Source organism: Solanum verrucosum, unplaced genomic scaffold, assembly GCF_900185275.1.
Source record: "Solanum verrucosum unplaced genomic scaffold, falcon-dt-bn FXZP01000004.1, whole genome shotgun sequence".
Lineage (NCBI taxonomy): Eukaryota > Viridiplantae > Streptophyta > Magnoliopsida > Solanales > Solanaceae > Solanum > Solanum verrucosum.
In genome coordinates, this window is record NW_026020212.1 from 129,906 (window position 1) to 136,530 (window position 6,625).

Consider the following 6,625-nt stretch of genomic DNA (forward strand, 5'->3'; position numbering starts at 1 on the left):
TCCCAACATCCATACGAGTTGTTTTAGAGGTTTCATAGATAGTCAGATGTTAGTCCTTTGAGTCTTTTCATTATCATTCCTTATTGTTAAGACTTGGGTTGCCACTTTTGGCCAAGTTGAATGTTTAACCCTTAAGCATTCTCAGTTTTTTTAGTATTCAGTTCAATTAAGTGCTATTGATCTTTGTTAAGATGCATATTATCTTCCGCTGAGTTAAGTAAGCCAGGCCAAGGGTTCGCTTGGGGACAACGATGGTCTTCGAGTGCCAATCCCGCGCAGGGTGTAGGCTCGGGACGTGGCATCTTGATAGACACAAACACCTAGTACATGAACAATCCACCAAAAAACTATTGTTGGTTCAATTAAGCAATTAAACAATACTAAAGTTATCATTACACGAACAAAGTGATTCAATTAAGAGAAAGTGTAACTATCTTATGAAATGTATGGTAGGTAAAGACTAAAGGGCAAATTATAGAAATCACTTACTTTTAAGGCAAAATTACAATCTATCCCTTAAAAATTTATAATTACAAAAATCTCTCAAACGGATACAATAATATAAGCGTTAATACATTAATCTGATGCGCGAGATACATTAATCGTTAAGTAAGATACATTACATTTTATACATGATACACTAATCTGATGCACGAGATACACTAATCTAATGTGCGAGATACATTAATCTGATGCGCGAGATACACTAATCTGATGCGCGAAAATGAGGGATTTTGGAGATTTGTAAAACTTATAGGGGATAATAGTGATAAGTAAACTAAAGGGTGAAATTTTTGTAATTTTTCCAAGACTAAAGTAATGAATTTTGATGGACTTGGACTTATGATTGTAATAGATGGGCTAAAATTTACGTGTTGAACTTGAAAAAATGGTAAAGTTAAAGACTTAAGTTTCTTAAAATTTAATAAAATATAAATATTTTATTTATGAATAATATATAAATAATTATAAAATTTATATATCTAATTTATCGGTTCGGTTTGGTTATTTTTGCAGTTATATTTTAGTAAAATCAAAACCAAACAAAATAGTATTGGTTTTTCAAAATGTAAAACCAAACGTAACCAAATCAAATCAAATATCGATTTTTTTAATCGATTTGGTTCGGATTGCGATTCGGTTGATTTTTTAACCATAACCATGAACAACCCTCCCTAAGAATGAATAAAAAAGATAAAATAACTTAATAAATTATATATTTTATATTTGTTACTTATTTTTGGCATGAAATAAATTTTAAATTCACTTTATTTTGGGACGGATTATAAAATAGTAACAAAAAGTTAGTGCAGATGCAAAGAAATCTCTGCTTCTAAAACTTGCAAGTGACCTTTTTGGGCAACAAACTGCTGCAACACCAGTGAGAAAGGGAGCCTTTAGCCCACCCAATCTTCAATCTTTGCCACAAATGTGGTTAGTTGCCTATTTTGCGTTTGCTTTATTAGGTCTTTTTGTGTATTTGTTCAAATTTTGGCTTGGTTGAATGTTGTGAGCATGTCCACATAGGCGGCGGAGTTAGGATTTTAACTTTATGGTGGGTTTTGATGAAATTTTAAAACATAAATACACTATTAGAGCAAAAAGGTTGATATATGAGCTTCTAGCTTTGTCCCTGGTGCCCCTGCTTGATTTAATTTGATATATCATGTCTATGTTGATCCAAGTGGTTTGCTTAGGTCTTTTACTCTTATTTAGCTTTGTAGATGATAATTTTATTCACCCTGTGCTGGAGAGTCTGCAACTTTGATCATTTTGCTGGTATTAACTTTATGTATGTACCTACCTTATCAAAACAACAATTACAATGTATCCCGTGTAATACCACAAAGTGGGGTTTGAGAATGATAGAGTATATCCAGACCTTATCATTACCTAAAGAGGTAGATAGGGTGTTTTCGATAGACCCTCAACTCAATAAAAAAATAAATCCAAAGCAATATAGTGAAAGAAATAATAGAAATGGAGAAAAATAATGACAAAATATTAGGATTGTCAAAATGAGTCCAAATATAGGTAACCCGCTCAGAATTTTATTGGTTGAACTCAAGATAATTTAAATTAGGTCAATCTCAACCCATTCAAGTCTTAACCCATTTTAAATGAATCTTCGATTGAGTCTAATTTAATCTTCAATTCAATCCTTTTTTAAGAATTTTTATTTGTATTGGTGCAATATATGTTTTCGTATTGAATATATGATTTTCTATCTACTTTATATCTTCTAGGATTTATTTATCCATTCTTTTCATTTGTAAGAAATTAAACTGTATTTTTTTTCATAGAATACTTGTTGAGTGAGTCATCTTAAATATATGTTTATTTGGTTGGTATAATTTTTGGTGACTTTCTACTTCAAAATCAATGACTTATTTTTTATTTTCTTGAGTTGGAATTCAAATTGTGGTTACAAAAGTTAAATATCAATATGATATATTCTTGAGTTTAAGTGGGTCAAATTGGGTGGGTCATGACCCAACCCGATTTTAGTTCAACTCATTCTAATATCTCCAATTTTAGCCCAATCCGCTCATTTGACAAAATACTATAGACAACTTGACAAATCATTCTAAACATCCCTCATTATCGATAAAACAATAATCTAAGTGTAAAGAAACCATAGATAATAACCGAAAAAACAACTAAAAAAGTAATACTATGACTAATAGTATAAGAGAATAAGTGAGACAATGCTCAACTATCTAACAAACTTCCTACCCTAATACGTGGCCTCCATAACCTCCCATCTAATGTCATATGCTTGGTAAGCTGAAGATGCAACATGTCATGTCTAACTCTCCCCAATACTTCTCCGGTCTACCTCTTCTGAAACCATCCATAGCCAACCTCTCACACCTTTCACCTTTCACCTTTCACTGGGGCATCCTTGCATCTTCTTTGCACATGCCCAACATTTGAGTCTCTGTCTCGCATCTTGTCTTCTATCGAGGCCACTTCTACCTTGTCTCTGATATCTTCATTCCTAATCTAATCTCTCCTAGTATGCCCACTCATCCATCTCAGCTTTCATCTTTTGAACGTGGGAGTTTTTGACTGGCCAACACTCCGCTCCAAACATAGCCGGTCTAACCTACCTTATCAAATAAAATAAAATAAAAAAAATCTTCTCACTCAAATACACTTCACTTTCTTCCTAGTGAGATCCATGTCCAATCTTGTACCAAAGCAACATAAAGAGTATCTGATTTTAATATAAAACACACCATTGACAAGACTAGAAAAAATTCAATCGACACCACTGACTTTCAGGAAAATTAACCTAAGAAGTACAAGTCGAATGTCGAAGGAACAAGTTAGAAGAAGGTTAGAACAGGTACTAATTACCAAAGAAACTGAAAATTCTAAACAACTTATAGATCAGAGGGAGAAGCTTTATCATTCATTATACATAGCACAATTTTGCTAGAACAACTTCTGCCTTACAATTGAAGTTTGGCATGTTTTTGAAGTAAGGTCAAAGAATGAGTAGAATGATACATGTAGGGACAATGCATTGGCAAACCAGTGAATTCTTAGTGGTCAATGAGATAATAAATCTTAGTGCTAGAATAATAGGACTAGAAGAACACTAGAACTGCTTTTCTACTAGCATATCACCATTCATTTGATTTCTTATGGATCCAACTTGCTTTCAACTTTTGCAGGTTGCTATTGCTGGCATGAAGTGTTAAGATAGCCATGATCACAAGGGGAACAACAAAAAGGGCAGAGAAAAAACATATAGCCAAGAAGAGTGTTCAAACAACACCTATTGCATCTGTGGCTAAGAGAACTAGAAGCAAAGGTAAGACTATATTTAATGAAGCTCTTGAGAAGAGCAAAAAGAAGGGAAAGATAAGGTCTGTGTTCAAACCTGATGAATCAGATATTGCGACAATCGAAGTAAGTGATGGTGAAAAGGAGGAAGCAGAGAAGGAGGTCGAAGAAAAATCTCCTGTGGGAAGGGTGAAAAAGAAGGCTTCCCTTGCTGAGGAATTTGACAAAAGGGAAAGGCCCTCAAAAGGGACAAAAGAAGCAGGTCCTGCTGAGGGACCTAGTTTCAAGAGAGTGAAGAGAAAAGCTATCAAGGTACAAAAGGTGGAGAAAGTCCTGAAGGGAAGGGTGATTGACCCTACAGTAGCAGAGGAGCCAGGGCTAAAAGAGCTCAAGGAAAAAGTGGACTGTCAAGGCTGGTCCCATTTGCTCCTTGACTCTCACCCAGTAGTTTATGAGGATGAAGTTTGTCAATTCTACAAGAGGTTTAAATTGGTTAAGGGAGACACAGTTGAGACCACAGTAAAGGGAGTAAAAATCTCATTTACTGACCAGGACTTGGGAGACATACTGGGAGTACCAACTGTTGGGTGCGGTGAATATGTGAAGAGGGAATGGATTGAATATGGACCTGAGAAAAGCAGGATGTACCAAACTGCCAGGTTTGGCCAAGGAAGAGATGCTGGTGAGCCCAGGAAAGTGTTCAAAGGAGAAATGACTCCTGCTCATAAGCTCTTGTTTGAGCTGGTAAACAAGTGCATCTTGCCCAGATGTGAAAGAAGGAATGAAGAAATTGCTTGGACATGTTAGTCATGGATGTAATAGATCAAGGGATGCTGGTGAATCTGCCTTCTCTAATGGTGAAGCATATGACTAGGGCAGCAGAAGGATCACATGCTTTGCCCTATGGGTTCTGGCTGACCAGGGTATTCACCCACTTTAAAGTTCCCCTGAATGTAGGGAAAAGGGGAGGAAAGAAGGACATGATCAGTAGGTCTACACTTGCAGAGTGTGACCTCCTTCCCAAGGCGCTTGGTTGTAAGAGTAATAGCTTGATCACACAGTTGATCAATGAACTTGAAGAGGCAAAGGCTGAAAAGGCAAAGGTAGAGGCAGAAAATGTAGTGTTGAAAGCAGAGGTTCAAAAGGTGAGGTTTTGGCACATCACAAAAGGCTGCAGCTGCATGAAATAATAAAATCCTAGCCCACGTTTCCTCTCCTACCTCCTCCAACAAAGAACCCGGTCCTTAGTTCCTACTGCTTTGTTATGTGTGGCGAAGTCCTATTCTTTCTAAGACCCCATTTGAGATGTTTTTCTAGTTTCTTGTCTGGTTTATAGTAGGTGGCAGTTATAAGCAGATTAATGTTACTATTCTTTAGTTGGATGCATGCATAAAATTTCCTTTGGCTTAATATGATGTCTTTTTCTGACTAATATCGTTGGATTTCGTTTTGACAATTACTTGGCGATCCTATACCTAGTGGCCATGTGGTATAAGTTTGATATTCCTCACTTGATTAAACGTTTTTGCTTTTCGATGATGCCAAAAGGAGGAAGATAACATGATAACTGACTATGTGGTTTGATACTGAAAACATTGTTGATTACGATGGAGAAGGACCTGGTTCTTGGTTGCTTATACTAGAGATTTCTGATGAAAGAACCAGGTTCCTGCTGCAAATTTGGTTTTATGTATTATGTTAGGCTGTAATTCTGATTTTGCTTAATGGAAATTGAATTTTTTAATCTTGTCGTGTTTTGTAATATTCTTGTCACACAACAATCAATTTTGATTGTTTGATTAACGACATTTTCTTTGCATGAGATTTGGATTTGTACGATCCTTTATGTTCTTTTATCATTTTGTTCCATTTGAAATATTAAGGCTGATAACTGTTCTCCCAAGGAGTAACTTACCAGTTTAAAAAAAAAAAACTGTTCTCCCGAGGAGCATCCCATTCTTCTGACTGAGGCACTACTTAACCATGAGGCGAATCGAGAGAAAATAATGTAAATCATTTTTGATACATTCAATGTTCCAGCCACATATCCCGCAATCCAGGCTGTTGGTTCTTTGTATGCTAATGATAACTACTTAACCATGAGGCGAATTGAGAGAAAATAATTCAAATCACATTTGATACATTCAATATTCCAGTCTTGTATCCCGCAATCCAGGCTGTTGGTTCTTTGTATGCTTATGGTAAGCAGAAGATGGAATACCATCATATTCTGGTTCTCTACTATTTTAATCTTTCACTAATTAATGTCATATGTTTTTTTCAGCAAGGCATTGTGCTTGTTTTCGGTGATGGTGTGAGCCATACTGTCCCTATCTATGAGGCACATGCACTTCCCCATGCTATCTCAAGGTTACATCTTGCAGAGCATGATCTTACAGGAAGATTCCCTTGGAGAAAGGTTACGCATTTTACTATTTCGTTGGTATTTGGCATAACGTATGAAGGAAACAATTGCTTTTGTTGCACTGGATTTTGAGATTGAGAAGGCAAAAAGTAGATCATCAGTGGTGAACGGTATGAGCTTCCTGATGGACAAATCATTAGTCTTGGTGCTGAGAGGTTACATTGCTCAATGGTGGCTCAACTGTGTTTTCTGGCATAAACAGAATGTATATGAGCAAGGAAGTCACTGCTTTTGCTCCAAGCAGCTCGAAGATTGAGGTTCACCGCTTCACCAAGTACTACAACTGGATAGGAAGATCAGTTCTGCTTCCTGCAGTTTCTGGAAAAAAGTTGGTCTCACTTTGCTTTGTTTGACTGATCAATTAAATCAGCCTTTAAGTCTCAAATAATTGGTTCTAAGTTCTAA

General features: G+C 36.1%; 1 pseudogene; it reads left to right on the forward strand.

Annotated features, from left to right (window-relative positions):
* The first annotated feature begins 3,687 nt into the window (after positions 1-3,687).
* LOC125830571 (uncharacterized) lies at positions 3,688-6,355 on the forward strand (annotated as a pseudogene).
* Positions 6,356-6,625: the final 270 nt, after the last annotated feature.